We start from the raw sequence: 18,909 nt of genomic DNA, 5'->3' as shown, positions 1-18,909 counted from the left end.
AGCTTCTCTCAATATCTGGTGGCGTAGACCTGCCACATTGGGAACACATAATCTACCTCGGCATCGGAGAACTCCGTCTCCTGAGATATCAAATGATGACTCCCCTTCCTGAGGAAGTGTATCTCTGTACTGCATTAGCATGGAATCTTCGTATTGTCTCTCTTTCACTTCTGCTACTAGCGACGAGACTGCTAAATTCTGAATAGTAGCTCCCTGCTACCTGAGTCCACTACTCGAACTCCTAGGCTAGCTAGCTACTGGAGCTCAGGAGCCATTTCTTTCTTCTCTGGTCGTACATCACATAAAATTCCCATATATCTGCGGCTAAGAGCATCAGCTACAACATTTGCCTTTCCGGGGTGATATAAGATATCAACATCATAATCTTTTAGCAATTCCAACCATCGTCGTTGCCGTAAATTCAACTCTTTCTGCTTGAAGATATACTGAAGACTCTTATGATCCGTATAAATATCCACATGGACACCATATAGATAGTGTCTTCATATCTTTAATGCATGAACCACTGCGGCCAATTCTAGATCGTGGGTCGGATAATTCTGCTCATGTTTCCATAATTGCCTTGAAGTATACGCAATCACTTTACCATGTTGCATCAATACACAACCTAGCCCAATACCTGAATCATCGCAATAAACAACATATCCTTCCAATCCTTCTGGAAGTGTCAAGACTGGGGCAGAAGTCAATCTACCCTTCAACTCTTGGAAGCTACATTCACAAGCATCTGTCCATTGAAACTTTGCTGATTTCCGGGTCAGCTTTGTGAGTGGTGCAGAAATAGAAGAAAAACCCTCTACAAATCTCATGTAATAACCTGCTAAGCCTAGAAAGCTACGAACCTCTATAGGAGTTGTGGGCCTTGGCCAAGTCTTCACGGCCTCAATCTTTTGACTATCCACTCAAATACCATCGGCGGCAACAATGTGCCCCAGAAATGCCACTAAGTTCAACCAAAACTCGCATTTGGAAAACTTTGCAAACAACTCTCAAGTTCGAAGAACTCTAAGGATAGTACGCAAATGATCCACATGTTCTCCCACGGATCTAGAATATACCAAGCCATCGTCGATGAATACAATCACAAACAAATCTAGGAAAGGCCTGAACACATTGTTCATCAAATCCATAAATACTACCGGTGCATTAGTTAACCCAAACGACATTACCCGGAACTCAAAAAGACCATATCTTGTTCTAAAGGCTGTCTTAGGGATGTCTTTCTCCCTAACTCTCACTTGGTGATACCCAGACCTCAAATCAATCTTTGAAAACCATTTGGCGCCTTGCAATTGATCAAATAAGTCATCAATCCTCGGAAGAGGATACTTGTTCTTAATCGCCACCTGATTCAATTGCCGATAATCAATGCACATTCTCAAAGATCCATCTTTCTTTCGGACGAACAATACGGGTGCTTCCCACGGGGATGAACTAGGCCTAATAAAGCCTTTATAAAGCAAGTCTTTCAACTGCTCCTTCAACTCTTTCAATTCTACGGGTGCCATTCTATAGGGAGGAATAGATATAGGCTTAGTGCTTGGCAATACATCAATAGCAAAATCAATATCCCACTCGGGAGGAAGGCCTGGAAGTTCTTCCGGGAACACATCCGGAAATTCATTCACTACAGGAACTGACTGAAGAGTCGGTGATTCAGCTTCTACATCTTGAACCCGAACTAGATGATAAATGAAACCATTCGTGATCATTTGCTTTGCCTTTAGATAGGAAATAAACCTACATTTTGGTGACGCCGTATTCCCTTTCCATTCTAAGACTGGTTCTGCCGGAAATTGGAAACGAACCATTTTCATTCTACAATCAACATTGGCATAACAAGAAGCCAACCAATCCATGCCCATAATAACATCAAAATCCACCATTTCTAACTCATGCAAGTTGATCATAGTACGACGATCACAAATCACAATCATACAATTTCTATATACTCGGCTAGCTATTCCTGATTCACCCACGGGTGTTGACACCTCAAAAGGTTTAGTAGACTCCGGCTTGACTCTAAATCGACACGCAATAAATGGAGTAACATATGACAATGTGGAGCCCGGATCAATCAAAGCATATACATCATGAGAAAATACCGATAATATACCTGTAACCTCGTCAGGAGAAGACTCGAGATCTTGGCCTCCAGCCAAAGCATAAACACGGTGATGTGGACTGCTAGAACTGGGAACTCTCCCTCTGCCTCTACCATGGCCGGCTGGCGCATGTTAACCTAGCCCCATAGGGCGTACAGATGCTGAAGATCCAGCTACTGACCCTGAAGGCTGGGTCCTACCTCTACCATAAACTGAGGGGCAATCACGCATGATATGGCCTGGTCGACCACATGAGTAACAAACATCCGAACCTAATCGGCATCGACCCCAATGTAACTTCCCACACTGGGAACATCGTAGTATGGGTGGCCTTGACTGGCCTGAATCATCTCTGAACTGTGACCCCAAATAACTCTGACTCGGCCTGGAACGAGTAGATCTATCGAATCTCTGGCCTGAACACCGTGGAGGCGCACTGGTCATAGAATAGCCCGAGTGCCTGGAAATCTGCTATCTGTGCCCACCTCTGAACTCACTCATCGGACCTGAAGATCTGGCCCTCTTGCCATGACCCTATCCTGCTCGCGTTCACTTCTTTGTTGTTGCAAGCTTTCTTCTAAGTTCTGAGCATGTGCCTGAATGCTTGCAATGTCCACATTGTCCTGAAGGGATGCAATCAAACACCTATCCATCAAATGCGGCCCTAGGCCTTTCACAAATCGGTGTACGGTCGCCCATATCCGCTACCATGGCCGAAGCATACCTAGCTAAAGAATTAAAGTGGAGACTATACTCTAGAGCACTCATGGTACCTTGCCTCAAATTTAAGAACTTATCGGCCCTAGCTCGCCGAACTTCTGGAGGCATATAATGTCGGAGAAAAGCATCAACAAACTCTTGCCATACCGGGGGAGGTGCATTGGCTCCCCGTGAAGCCATCCAAACCGTGTACCACTGGATCGAGACATCTCTCAATCTATACGACACTAACTCCACCGATTCAGTGTCCGAAGCATGTATCAATCGAAGCGTCCTCAACATACCATCAATAAAATCCTGAGGGTCCTCCTCCGGCTTTGACCCAAAGAATTCCGGAGGGTTCCAAGTAATGAAGTCATGGGTTCAAAGTAATGAAGTCCCTATCACCTTGCCCTGTACTTTGCCGCTGAGTCTGGGCAGCAACCAACTGAGTAAGCAAATGTATGGCCTCTTTCACATCTTGGCCCGAAGCATCCGGTGGAGGAGCTGGAGGTGCTGGAGCTGGGGTTGAGGCTCCCTCACGCTTCTCTAATATAGGTACTGAACGGGAGGACTGAGATTGAGCCGCACTCTGGGACTCACTTTCCTCTACTACCGGTGGTGGTGCTCTTTCAGCCCGCTTTTCTGCCACCGTCTTTTGAGTTGGAAATTGAAATCGAACCACTTTCATTTGGCAATCAACACTAGCATAACATGAGGCCAACCAATCCATACCCATAATTACATCAAAATCTAGCATTTCCAACTCAATTAAATCAGCTTTGCTCTGGCGATTGCATATCACAAGTACACAATTCTTACATACTTGTCTAGCTATCACGGGGTCACCAACCGGAGTAGATACCTCAAAAGGTTTGATTGGCTCAGGTTTCACCCCAATACAACCAACAACATATGGAGTAATATAGGAGAAAGTAGAACCCGGATCTATCAATGCATACACATCATGGGAAAATATGGACAATGTACCTGTAACCACATCCGGGGAGGACTCAAGATCCTGTCGTCCGGCTAAAGCATACACACGGGGCTGAGTGGCACCTGAAGTAGATGCTCCCCCACTGCCTCTACCTCAACCTGCAGACGTCTGGGGAGTCTATCCTACCGGGCGCACTGAAGAAGAACCAGCTACCGAACCTGTGGGCTGAACCCCACCTCTACCATACCGCGAGGGATAATCTCGCATCAAATGCCCAGTCTGTTCACAAACATAACAAGCATCTGGGTCCTAGCGACATGGCCCCGAGTGTAATTTCCTGCATCGGCTAGATCGTGGAACTGGTGGTCTCCTCTGACTATAATCACCCACAAACTGAGGACCCGAAACTCTTGAACTCTGACCCTGTCCGGAAGGAAAAGAGCGATCAAATCTCCTATCTGCAAATCGCGGAGGCGCACTAGTCACCAACTGGCCTAGGTGTCTAGAATATGTTTGCGTTGATCCCCCTCTATAATCATTGCCTGCCCCTATAGATCTGGCCCTCTTGCTTTGCCTTCTAACAATATCACGATCACTTCTTTGTGGTTGTTGTCGTCCCTCTAAGTTCTGGGCAAGGGCTTGTATTCGGGAAATATCCATCCCATCTTGCAATGAAGCCGTTAAGAAATCTTTAAATAAATGTGGCCCTAAGTGTTATATCCCGTATTTTGCATATTTAGAAAAATTTGAAATAATTTTGACTAGTAAGAGATAAGGCAATATTTTGATTTTATTTAATATATATGTTGTTCATGAAAAATATTGAGGTGGAAATATGGAGGAAGGCTAAGGGCAAAATTGGAATTTTGGAAATTAGTTTCATGACTTACAAAATATTAACCATAAGAAATTGGGCTTGGAAAATGAAAAAAACCAAAAAAAGGAGAGGCCCAAATCTATGGGGTACCGGCCATGGGAAAAAAAGGGCCCAAGCCCATGTGCTAATTTAATAGACCAAATAAATAGATAAAAAGGGCCACCATTCAAGAATATTCAAGAAACAAAAGTTAGAGCAAGAAAAGAAGGGGAGTTCGACCAACAAGAGAAAGAGAGAAAAAAATTTAAGCCTTCCAACTTTGATCCAAAAATTCCTTTCTTCTTGAATTCTTACTAACTTCAAGACCCTCTTCAACGTGGTATAATTATTTAAGCGAGAAAACCACTTTAGTGGCAAGTGGAAATTTTAGAAAAGGTAAGAATTCTATGCTTTTTATGTTATGGAAGACTTATATATATGATGTAGTATCTGGAAATGAATGAATAGTATGAAATTTGTGTGTTGTGGGTGTGGTCGTGTGGGTATGTGTGAGTGTATGTGTGTGTAGTGTAGGAAAGTTGAACTAATTTTTATGTAGTAATTTGGTTGTTGTTGATATGTATTCTATGATGAAAATGAGAATTTGGTGATTCGAGTTGAAGTTGTGATGATTGTGGGCTGTTTTGGAAGCCACCATGGTCATTAATGTAGTTCTTGTATTTGCGGGAATAACATTGCTAACGTATGAATTGCTAAGTGTGGTTCATGAATTTGAAAGATAGAAATGTGTTGTTATCGTCCTTGTTGGAATTTGAAGTTTCGGGTGGAGCATGATGTGTTGGTGGAATTGCTTAATGTTGTATAGATTGTTTGAAATGTTCATGAAATTGTATTTGAATGATCTCGGATTAGAAATGAATATGTGAGCGTTGATATTGGCTTGAATGTACGTAGTTGAATTGAATGTGATAAGCGGCGTAGAGATAGAAGATTTCAAATATTAGAATGCGCTTTAAATTGATTCTTGATGTTATTAGTATGGTTGTTGGTATTGTTGGTATGGTTGTTGCTAAATTTGGCCGAATTAAATTCTCGGGGATGTTGAATTTACAGGGGAGATGCTGCCAAAATTTCTGTAGACAAGTACTAGTTAGAATTGGATTTCTAAGTACTTGTAGCTAATGTTTGGTAATTGATAACATTACTGTAGTTATTGGAGAGCCCGAGACTTGAGTCAAGATTTGGTTAGCGAGCGATCGAGGTATGTAAAGCCTACCTTTCCTTCTTTTGGCATGATCCTTTTGAAATGAACAAAAATGTATATGTATGCTTATAAAGAAAATCCTACTCTTAGAGCCACTAGGATGGCTAACATCTTTGACTTCCATAAGCTATTTCATATGGCTTGATACATATTTGTGATATTCGAAGACTCTAGTTGTTATGTTTCCGAATGTTGTTCGAATGAAAATTGAGATGGCTAAAGTCTTTGATGAATATTTTGGTACGTAAATATGGTCCAAAAGTCTCCATTTGTTTTGATCCATAATGTTATTCGAAAGTTTCCTAATATGAATATTTGATCCATAATGATGTTCGAAAGTTTTCTAATATGAATGATACTTGAATTTTCAAGTATGGCTTATGAAATGTTTGTCAGAAGGTTCTGTACTTCAAAAGCTCGTAACTTTCTTATACTAATTCCGATTGACCCGAATCTTATTTTTGAGCCTTCAGATGTCGGTAAATATATTTGTCCATCGAGTTCTGAAATTTATTTATGTACTTATATGCACATGGTTTCCTCACTACTCCACTCGTGCATACTATGATATCGTTCGCCGGATCCCGGGCCGGTTTTGTGATCGTGCGCACTATGTTATATTCGGCAGTATGATGTGTTACGGTTCCCGAGACCTCGCCATAGGGCTGGGTACCGCTTATATACGGCCTTATGATGTGATATGGCATACGATGTGTTCTGATGTTATGATATGTTATGATGATACGATATGTTCGCGGATTGTATGGAGATTTGAAACCTTCTGCAGTATGATGTGTTGTGGCGCCAGCGTCGGAGTGGCGACCACGTTCTTGAGCCCGATGCATGATTTATATTTGCATTATTTATGTTTTCAGCACAGGTTTTGATATACTAATTCTGTATCCATTTTCCGTACTTCTCACTTTAGTTCTGATTTGGATTACTGCATTTCATGCTTTACATACTCAGTACATATTTCGTACTGACCCCCTTTCTTCGGGGGCTGCGTTTCATGCCCGCAGGTACAGACGTTCATTCTGGTGACCCGCCAGTGTAGGACACTTATTCTGCTATTTGGAGTTCTCCTTTGATCCGAAGCTCATATTTTGGTACATATCTTTTGTCATACATATTTCTGTATATATGACTATTTGAGGGTACGGCGGGGCCCTGTCCCGTCATATGTTTCTGTTATGGTTTGTAGAGGCCTGTAGACATATATGTGGATCATGGGTCGCGTTTGTTCGACTATGTTTGCGATATGTGCCTTAAGCGGTCCTGTTTGCTATTATGGCCAAAACGGCCCATATGTTTGTATATGTATGTATATTCGGGCGATGTGTATTCCGCCAGCCTGCCGGCTTTTGGTATGATATTTCTGTTACAGGTGACCGCTTAAGATGATGTTTGTTCACAGTATCCGCATGAATAACGTATGTTAAATTTGAATAAGTCTTTGATATGTTGATTTGGTAAGCGAGTGAGTTTGGGTGTCCAATTAGGACACTAGTTACGGCCTACGGGGCTGGGTCGTGACAAAAGTGGTATCAGAGCTGTTTGTCCTCGGAATGTCTACTGGCCGTGTCTAGTAGAGTCTTGTTTATCGGTGTGTTGTGCACCACATCTATAAACAGGAGGCTACAGGACATTTAGGTTGTTACCTTTCTTTGGATCTTAGATCGTGCGATAGAGCTATGCTATTAGGATGATTTCTTTCTGACCGACTGTTATGTTTACAGTGATGCCTCCGAAGAAGGCGACGACTGCCCAGATGGGCAAAGCAGTGGCAGGAGAGGCCAGTCAGATACAGACGGTCACTCGGGCTCGTGCTCAGACTATGCCCGATATTGCGCCCCAGTCAGCGGGTTCTGCTACACCCCACCATCAGAGGAGCCTGGAGCGGCTCCACCATTAGCTCCGGAGACTCCAGCGCCCGAGCCTCCAGCTCCCCAGCCAGGGGCGAAGGACGGGGCGATGAGGGATGTTGTACAGTTATTGACGACATTAGTAGCAGGATAGGCTCGCAGACGCGGGCTAGGGGGTGATGATGGTGACAGACCTGACAGTGTGAGGGTCCGTGATTTCTTGACCTGTAATCCCCAAAAGTTCTACGGGTATAAGCCCGAGGAGGACCCCCAGGATTTCATTCGACAGATGCAGCGCACACTGAGACTGGTCAGGGCTTCTGAGACTGAGTCTGTCGAGCTGGCCTCACACAGATTGCGGGATGTAGCGATTAATTGGTACGAGTCTTGGGAGTTGTCCAGATGTGAGGATGCCCCTCCAGCTGTGTGGGATGAGTTTACAGATTTTTACAGCTGAGGCAGAGAGGCAGGAGTGTCCGAGAGTACAACTTAGAGTTTGATTCTCTGGCCAGATATGCACCTACCATTGTGGCTGATATGGCTGACAGGATGCATCGGTACTTGATAGGGCAGGATCATTATTTGGTGGATAGCTGTATGACGATGGCGTCACAGACTGGGATGGACATTGCCCGATTACAGGCCTACGCGCAGGGTGTGGAGGACCGGCACAGAGGGCACCAGCCTGATAGAGATCGTGACAGGAGGCAGCCCAAGAGGGCTAGATCAGCCAGTTATTCAGGGGAGTCTCGAGGCGGACAGCCTCAGCAGCAGTATAGCAGATATCCTCCTCAGTCCGGCCGGAATGCACATTCACAGTCTGCAGGTAGATGATTTGATGGTGACGGGCACTCAGGAGCAGGCCAGAGTTCTAGAGCCTCAGGTTCGCAAGTGAGTAGAGGTTCCTGTCACGACCCAACCCCGTGGGCCGCGACTGGCACCCTACTTAGGCACCCCAAACAGACCGACAAACCAGATCATCATATTCAGACTCATTCAGACTTAACATACGTTATTCGAACAAAACTAATAGCAGACGTCACACAAGCATTGAACAAACACTTATCTTAAGCGGTCGCCAGTGCAGGACAGTCATATCAAAATGAGAAAGGTGGCGGAATATACATCGCCCAAATGCACACACACACACACGTACAAACTTATGGGCCGTCTTGGCCATAATAGCATACGGGCCGCTTAAGAACGTAAAAAAGAACCACATACGAACACACCGGACCCACGACCCACAAATATGACTACAGGCCTCTAAACAAAACAGAACATACGAACATATGACGGGACAGGGCCCCGCCGTACCCACACAGCCACAAATGTACAGAAACACACACAGCAAAAGGTATGTACCAAAAGTTAAGCTCTGGATCAAGGGGAGCTCTCCAAAGTAGCAGAATAGGTAGCCTAAACCGGAGGATCACCCAAACGAGCTTCTGTACCTGCGGGCATGAAACGCAGCCCCCCCGAAGAACAGGGGGTCAGTACGGGAGAAGTACTGAGTATGTAAAGCAGAAGGTACAGAAATCACAATCCTAACTGAAGTCAGAAGGAACAAACACAAACGTCAAAGTAGCAAATCAAACCTGTACGGAAGATAAATGTACAAATGCAAATAAAAAAATCATGTATAGGGCTTAGGAACGTGGTCACCCCCGACGCTGGTGCCACAACACATCATACTCCAGAAGTTTTTCAAATCTCCGTACAGGCTCCAAACAAATCGTATCACACACATACCACATCATCAGAACATATCAAATGCCATATCACATCATAACTCCATAGACGGTAACCGGCCCTATGGCGAGGCCTCAGAAACCGTAACACATCATACTTTCGAATATGGTATAGCGCGCACGATCACAAAGCCGGCCCGGGTACCGACGAACGAAATCATAGCGAATGGCACGAACGGAGTAGTGCAGAAACCATATGCATATCAAAAGTAATTTACAAGACACGACATATAATTCCATATAGGCATATACCGACGCCAGAAGGCTCGGGGTAGGAGTCAGGGCGATCAAAATGTATATATGGAAGTTACGAAGTTCCAAACTGCAAAACCTTTGAAAAGCAATTCACAGATCATTTTCCGAAAATCTAACATCATTCATAGTACAAAACGTTCAATAACGATACAGGAAATTTCAAACGGACCTTTGAGTCAGAGGCAAATGATTACTTTTCATATCGAACGAAAATGAGCCAAACAACCAAATAAGGGAAGCCTCGGGGCTTGCAGGCCCACCTTGAGTCAAATCGAGGCGGCGGACACAAATCACAGACTTTAGGCTCCATAAAGCCATCTACGAAAGTTTCGGAGAGCTTCGGACACAATAGCAAAAGTTATGAAGGTTTGAACATTCTTTCAACCAAATGTATGGAATAGGCTTCAATTGCGCTGAATGAATAGTGGCCAAAATTAAACTTGGATTTCCAAGAACAGAATTATCCCCGAGGGTCCGATCTTAACCTAGTATAACTAGGACATGCCAAAAGAAGGAAAGGTAGGCTTTACATACCCGGATTGCGCCTTACGCTCGTCAAATCTCAATTCCCGTTTCGTCCAAAAACTGCAAATGGTCACTTTTACCAGTTACTATTCATGAAAGATAACATTTTGATCTTTGGGTTATACTTGGCTACCGAAATTTCGGCAGCACTTCCCCTATAACTTTGACACCCCGAGAATTTAACTCGGCTCGGAATATTCAACAACAACCCACCAACAATCACCAACAACATCAACAATCACAATAAAAACATAATATGATACTATTAGTCTACTTTCCAATATAATGCCATAATTCTTCCAACACTTCCAAATCAATGCAAACTTATTATTTTCATATTCATCATCCATCAAAATCATTACAACATACGTCGGAGGCATATTATACCATTTTCACAAGATATCCACAGGAAATGCAAAACATACAAACTTTCCATTAAGCCACTACTTATCCAATTTTTCCTAACCTTCAACATACAAGTTCATTATACATTTCCATCTTCCAAATTCATCAACATTAATCATAATTTGCATCTTACTACTTTCATTTCCATATTTACATAAACCATAGCCAAGTTGCATAATTTCCTTCAACAACTTAATAGCCATTTTTCTATAACAACAAAATCCATTATCTTTTCATTCGCTTCACGATTAACACAATTAACATACTAACGGAGAAAAATTCACATTCCATCATCAACATTACACCCCACGGCCACATGACACTTTCCCCAACTTCCACTAATTCATTCCACTTTCATTTCTAATACAATTTCCATCATACTACAACTAAATTACAACATGCATTCAAGCCCTCTTGAACATACAATTCATGCATAAATTCGGCCACCATGAACACCATCCCAACACACAAAGTTTCCAAGTTTTTCATTCATTCACACATACTATAACATACATACATATATTTCATGGCATAAAAAGGGTAAAATTCTTACCTCTCCTTCAAGTTTTCACTTGGCACCAAACTTGTCCTCTTGCCAAACTAATTGTACCAAGTTGTAGAAGACTTTGCACTTAGTAGTATTCCCACAAGAATTGAATTTCAAACTCAAGGATTAGGCTCCAAAAATTTTCTTTCTTTTCTTTCTTTTTCTTCTCTCAAACCCGAAATGCCCCCTTTTCTTTACCTCTTGTTCTTTCTTTGTTTTTTTCTTGAACATTCTTAGGATAAGGATGACATATATAATTCCACATGGAAATTATCTAATCCATGGGCTTTGGGTCAAGCCTTGGCCGGTTGGGCCTCTTGGTTTTGGGCCTCATTTTCTTAATTTGTTTTGAGTCCAAAATTGTTGGTTACATATTGTAATTCACGGGGCAAGTTTCCAAAATTCCAATTTTGCCCTTGGCCACCTTTCGTAATTCCACACCATTGCATTCATAACCTACACACGCATACCAAGTAAGGTCCAATTGTGGCCTTATTCATCACAAGTCAATTTATCTTAAATCTTTCGAATAAATAAAATGTCGGATGTAACAGTTCCAGCCAGGCGAGGACACCTACGCCTCGATGTTCTTATTGTGGGAGGTCTCACCCAGGAGAGTGTTTTCGAGCTACGGGTGCCTGTTTTTCTTGTGGCCGCCAGGGCTATATTATGAGAGATTGTCCGTTGGTGGGTGGTTCGGGTGGTGCAGCTCAGCCGACGGGATCAGCTGCTTGTTCATCTTCCACTTATGTTGCTATGCGCCCTATGGGGCGGGGTACACCAGCACCAGCGGGCCGCGGTAGAGGCCATGGCGGGGTTTCTGATTCTAGCGGTCCCTCGAACCGCATATATGCATTGGCTAGCCGACAGGATCAGGAGGCGTCGCCAAATGTAGTCACAGGTACACTATTGGTTTTCTCTCGAGCTGTATATGCATTGATAGACCCAGGTTCTACCTTATCATATATTTCTCCCCTCGTGGCTGGTAAAATTAGGATAACACCTGAACCTATAGAGCCGTTCGAGGTAGCCACGCCGGTCGGGGATTTTATTATAGCGAGGCAGGTTTATAAGGATTGTTCTGTAATTATATGTGGTCGTTGCACTAAGATTGATTTGGTAGAATTAGATATGATGGAATTCGATGTTATCATGGCCATGGATTGATTAGCCTCTTGTTATGCTAATGTTGACTGTCAGAAAAAGGTAGTCCGCTTCCAGTTTCCAGGGGAACCAGTTATAGAATGGGCAGGAAATACAGCATCGCCGAGAGGTAAGTTTATTTCATACCTCAAGGCCAGGAAGATGATTCAGAAAGGGTATATTTATCATTTGGTCCGTGTGCATGATACTAAAGCAGAAACACCTACTCTCCAGTCAGTTCCGGTTGTTAATGAATTTCCAGATGTATTTCTGGATGAGCTTCCAGGTCTCCCACCTGAACGGGAGATAGAATTCACGATAGATGTATTGCCAGATACCCAGCCTCTATCTATTCCTCCTTACAGAATGGCACCTGCAGAATTGAAAGAATTGAAAGAGCAGCTGAAAGACTTATTAGAAAAAGGCTTCATCAGACCCAGTATGTCACCCTGGGGAGCACCGGTATTGTTTGTAAGAAAGAAAGACGAGTCGCTGCGGATGTGCATTGATTACAGACAGCTGAATAAGGTGACTATAAAGAATAAATATCCCCTCCCCCGGATTGATGATTTATTTGACCAATTGCAGGGTGCTAAATATTTTTCGAAGATAGATTTGCGCTCGGGTTATCATCAGGTGCGGGTACGAGAGGCAGATATTCCAAAGACTGCCTTCAGGACCCGATACGAGCATTATGAGTTCAGGGTGATGTCTTTTGGGCTAACTAATGCTCCAGCAGTGTTTATGGATTTGATGAATCGGGTATTCAGGCCGTTTCTAGACATGTTCTTGATTGTATTTATTGATGACATTCTGGTTTATTCACGATCAGCAGAGGAGCTTCATATCATCTGAGGACAGTACTTGGCACACATCGGCAACAGAAATTATATGCCATGTTCTCCAAGTGTGAATTCTGGTTAACCTCAGTGGCATTCTTGGGGCATATCGTCGGAGCAGATGGTATTCGGGTCGATACACAGAAGATCGAGGCTGTACAGAATTGGCCTAGGCCTACGACACCGACGGAGGTACGTAGTTTTCTGGGATTAGCAGGGTATTACAGGAGGTTTGTGGAGAATTTTGCTTCTATTGCAGCACCATTAACGAAGCTAACTCAGAAGACGGTAAAATTTTAGTGGACCAATGCTTGTGAACGCAGTTTCCAGTTGCTGAAGGAAAAATTGATTATAGCTCCAGTTTTAACTCTTCTTGAAGGGTCAAACGGGTATGTTATTTATTGTGATGCTTCCGGTATTAGGATAGGTTGTGTACTAATGCAGCATGGTCGAGTTATAGCCTATGCTTCCCGGCAGCTCAGACCGCACGAGAGAAATTATCCCATTCATGATCTGGAATTAGCCGCGGTAATTCATGCTTTAAAAATATGGCGGCATTACTTATGTGGGGTTCATGTTGATATTTATATGGATCACAAAAGCCTTCAGTATATGTTTAAACAAAAATAGCTGAATTTGCGGCAAAGAAGGTGGCTCGAATTATTCAAAGATTATGATGTCGATATTTTGTATCATCCTAGAAAAGCCAATGTTGTAGCAGATGCACTTAGCCGCAAGTCTATGGGAAGTTTGACTGACGTGCAGCCAGAAAGGAAAGAATTAGTTAGTGAGATTCATCAGCTAGCCAGTCTTGGAGTCCGTTTGGCCGATTCTGGAAATATTGGGGTTTTTGTCCGAGGAGTTGCTGAATCGTCCATTATGGAAGAAGTGAAACGACGCCAGTTTGAGGATCCTATTCTGGTACAGTACAAAGATGCGGTCCTTGGTAAGGAAAAGACCCAGTTCAAAATTTCACCTGACAGGGTATTATTATATAGAGGCAGGTTATGTGTACCTAACGTTGCAGGGCTGCAGTGGCAGATTATGGGAGAGACACATTATGCTCGGTATTCTGTTCATCCTGGATCCACAAAAATGTACCATGACCTCAGATGTTTATATTGGTGGGATGGTATGAAAAGAGACATTGCAGAGTTCGTTGCTCAGTGTCCAAATTGCCAACAGGTTAAAATCAAGCATCAGAAGCCCGGTGGATTGTTACAGGAAATGGAAATTCTAGCTTGGAAATGGGAAATAATTAATATGGATTTCATTACAGGTTTGTCGCGCACTTCTCGGAAGTATGATTCTATATGGGTTATTGTTGATAGGCTGACAAAATCAGCCCATTTTCTTCCGGTCAGGACTACTTATTCGGCTGAGGATTATGCCCGGTTGTATATTAGAGAGATAGTAAGACTTCACAGAGTTCCTATATCTATCATTTCCAACAGAGGTGCACAGTTTATGGCTAACTTCTGGAGGTCGTTTCAGGATGGGTTAGGGACTCAGGTGAGTCTTAGTACAACATTCCATCCTCAGTCCGACGGGCAGGCCGAGCGTACTATTCAGACGCTGGAAGATATGCTACGGGCCAGTGTTATTGATTTCAGAGGTAGTTGGGATGATCATTTACCGCTTAATGAATTTGCTTATAATAATAGTTATCATTCCAGCATTCAGATGGCGCCGTATGAAGCCCTATATGGTAGAAAATGCAGGTCTCCGATTGGTTGGTTCGACGTGGGTGAAACTAAATTGATTGGTCCAGATATGATACAGCAAGCAGTCGATAAGGTGAAACTCATTCGAGAGCAGTTATTAGCAGCCCAGAGTCGACAGAAGTCATATGCAGATAAACGACGTCGACCTTTAGAGTTCCAGATTGGTGACTGGGTATTTCTGATAGTGTTGCCTATGAAGGGTGTAATGAGATTCGGCAGAAAAGGAAAGCCCAGTCCAAGATATATTGGGCCTTATCAGATTGTTCGAAAAATAGGCAAGGTCACCTACGCGTTAGACTTACCATCCGATCTGGAAGCAGTACATCCGGTATTTCATGTATCAATGCTCCGTAAGTGTATTGGTGATCCTTCCAGAGTATTTCCTATAGAGGATATCCAGGTAACAGAGGAACTGTCCTATGAAGAACAACCTGTAGCTATTTTGGATCGTCAGGTGAGGAGAATGCGCACCAAAGATGTGCCTTCTGTTAAAGTCTTGTGGCGGAACAATAACCGGGAAGAAATGACCTAGGAAGCGGAGGACGAGATGAAGAAGAAGTATACTCACTTGTTTCCTATGCCTACAGGTAATCTAAATTTCTTAATTGGTTATATTGATTGGTAAATGATTTATATGTGCTTCACATAAAAAAAAACTCCCCCGAAATGCGTACAAGACCCTATAAGGCTAGTTTAACATTCGAGGACAAATGTATTAAAGGGGGGAGGATGTTATATCCCGTATTTTGCATATTTGATAAAATTTGAAATAATTGTGACTAGTAAGAGATAAGGCAATATTTTGATTTTATTTAATATATATGTTGTTCATGAAAAAGATTGAGGCGGAAATATGGAGGAAGGCTAAGGGCAAAATTGGAATTTTGGAAATTAGTTTCATGACTTACAAAATATTAACCATAAGAAATTGGGCTTGGAAAATGAAAAAAAAAAGGAGAGTCCCAAATCTATGGGGTGGCCGGCCATGGGAAAAAAAAGGGCCAAAGCCCATGTGCTAATTTAATAGACCAAATAAATAGATAAAAAGGGCCACCATTCAAGAATATTCAAGAAACAAAAGTTAGAGCAAGGAAAGAAGGGGAATTCGGCCAACAAGAGAAAGAGAGAAAAAACTTTAAGCCTTCCAACTTTGATCCAAAAATTCCTTTCTTCTTGAATTCTTACTAAGTTCAAGACACTCTTCAACGTGGTATAATTATTTAAGCGAAAAAACCACTTTAGTGGCAAGTGGAAATTTTAGAAAAGGTAAGAATTCTATCCTTTTTATGTTATGGAAGACTTATATATATGATATAGTATGTGGAAATGAATGAAAAGTATGAAATTTGTGTGTTGTGGGTGTGGCCGTATGGGTATGTGTGAGTGTATGTGGCCGTGTATGTGTGTGTAGTGTAGGGAAGATGAACTAATTTTTATATAGTAATTTGGTGGTTGTTGATATGTATTCTATGATGAAAATGAGAATTTGGTGATTCGCGTAGAAGTTGTGATGATTGTGGGCTGTTTTGGAAGACAGCATGGTCATTAATGTAGTTCTTGTATTTGCGGGAATAACATTGCTAACGTATGAATTGCTAAGTGTGGTTTATGAATTTGAAAGATAGAAATGTGTTGTTATCGTCCTTGTTGGAATTGGAAGTTTCGGGTGGAGCATGATGTGTTGGTGGAATTGCTTAAATATTGTATAGATAGTTTGAAATGTTCTTGAAATTGTATTTGAATGATCTCGGATTAGAAATGAATATCTGAGCGTTGATATTGGCTTGAATGTACGTAGTTGAATTGAATGTGATAAGCGACGTAGAGATAGAAGATTACAAATATTAGAATGCGCTTTAAATTGATTCTTGATGTTATTAGTATGGTTGTTGGTATTGTTGGTATGGTTGTTGCTAAATTTGGCCGAGTTAAATTCTCGGGGATGTTGAATTTACAGGGGAGATGCTGCCAAAATTTCTGTAGACAAATACAAGTTAGAATTGGATTTCTAAGTACTTGTAGCTAATGTTTGGTAATTGATAACGTTACTGTAGATATTGGAGAGCCCGAGACTTGAGTCAGGATTTGGTTAGCGAGCGATCGAGGTATGTAAAGCCTACATTTCCTTCTTTTGGCATGATCCATTTGAAATGAACAAAAATTTATATGTATGCTTATAAAGAAAATCCTACTCTTAGAGCCACTAGGATGGCTAACATCTTTGACTTCCATAAGCTATTTCATATGGCTTGATACATATTTGTGATATTCGAAGACTCTAGTTGTTATGTTTCCGAATGTTGTTCGAATGAAAATCGAGATGGCTAAAGTCTTTGATGAATATTTTGGTACGTAAATATGGTCCAAAAGTCTCCATTTGATTTGATCCATAATGTTATTCGAAAGTTTCCTAATATGAATATTTGATCCATAATGATGTTCGAAAGTTTTCTAATATGAATGATACTTGAATTTTCAAGTATGGCTTATGAAATGTTTGTCAGAAGGTTCTGTACTTCAAAAGCTCGTAACTTTCTTATACTAATTCCGATTGACCCGAATCTTATTTTTGAGCCTTCAGATGTCGGTAAATATATTTGTCCATCTAGTTTTGAAATTTATTTATGTACTTATATGCACATGGTTTCCTCACTACTCCGCTCGTGCATACTATGATATCGTTCGCCGGATCCCAGGCCGGTTTTGTGATCGTGCGCACTATGTTATATTCGGCAGTATGATGTGTTACGGTTCCCGAGACCTCGCCATAGGGCTTGGTACCGCTTATATACGGCCTTATGATGTGATATGGCATACGATGTGTTCTGATGTTATGATATGTTATGATGATACGATATGTTCGCGGATTGTATGGAGATTTGAAACCTTCTGGAGTATGATGTGTTGTGGCGCCAGCGTCGGAGTGGCGACCACGTTCTTGAGCCCGATGCATGATTTTTATTTGCATTATTTATGTTTTCAGCACAGGTTTTGATATACTAATTCTGTATCCATTTTCCGTACTTCTCACTTCAGTTCTGATTTGGATTACTGCATTTCATGCTTTACATACTCAGTACATATTTCGTACTAACCCCCTTTCTTCGGGGGCTGCGTTTCATGCCCGCAGGTACAGACGTTCATTCTGGTGACCCGCCAGTGTAGGACACTTATTCTGCTATTTGGAGTTCTCCTTTGATCCGGAGCTCATATTTTGGTACATATCTTTTGTCATACATATTTCTGTATATATGACTATTTGAGGGTACGACGGGGCCCTGTCCCGTCATATGTTTTTGTTATGGTTTGTAAAGGCCTGTAGACATATATGTGGATCATGGGTCGCGTTTGTTCGACTATGTTTGCGATATGTGCCTTAAGCGGTCCTGTTTGCTATTATGGCCAAAACGGCCCATATGTTTGTATATGTATGTATATTCGGGCGATGTGTATTCCGCCAGCCTGCCGGCTTTTGGTTTGATATTTCTGTTACAGGTGACCGCTTAAGATGATGTCTGTTCACAGTATCCGCATGAATAACGTATGTTAAATTTGAATAAGTCTTTGATATGTTGATTTGGTAAGCGAGTGGTTTTGGGTGTCCAATTAGGACACTAGTTATGGCCTACGGGGCTGGGTCGTGACACTAAGCCACTCACAAAGCGATGCACTCTGTCTCCCATATCGGCCACCATAGTCGGGGCATATCTAGCCAAGGAATTAAATTGAAGGCTATATGCCCGAGCACTCATGTTTCCTTGCTTTAGATTCAAGATCCTATCCGCTCTAGCTCGGCGGACCTCGGGTGGAAAATAATGTCAGATGAAATCATCTACAAATTCTTGCCACATGGGAGGAGGCGTATTTTATTTTCTTGACGCTAGCTAATTATTGTACCATAATACCGCTACATCTCGGAGTCTATAGGATGCCAGCTCCATAGATTCAGTCTCGGAGGCATGAATAATCCTCAATGTCCTCAACATCTCATCAATGAAACCTTGCGGGT

Source organism: Lycium barbarum, chromosome 10 (assembly GCF_019175385.1).
Source record: "Lycium barbarum isolate Lr01 chromosome 10, ASM1917538v2, whole genome shotgun sequence".
Taxonomy (NCBI): Eukaryota; Viridiplantae; Streptophyta; class Magnoliopsida; order Solanales; family Solanaceae; genus Lycium; species Lycium barbarum.
The sequence above is the reverse complement of the archived record's forward strand: the minus strand, read 5'-3'. Positions refer to the sequence as shown.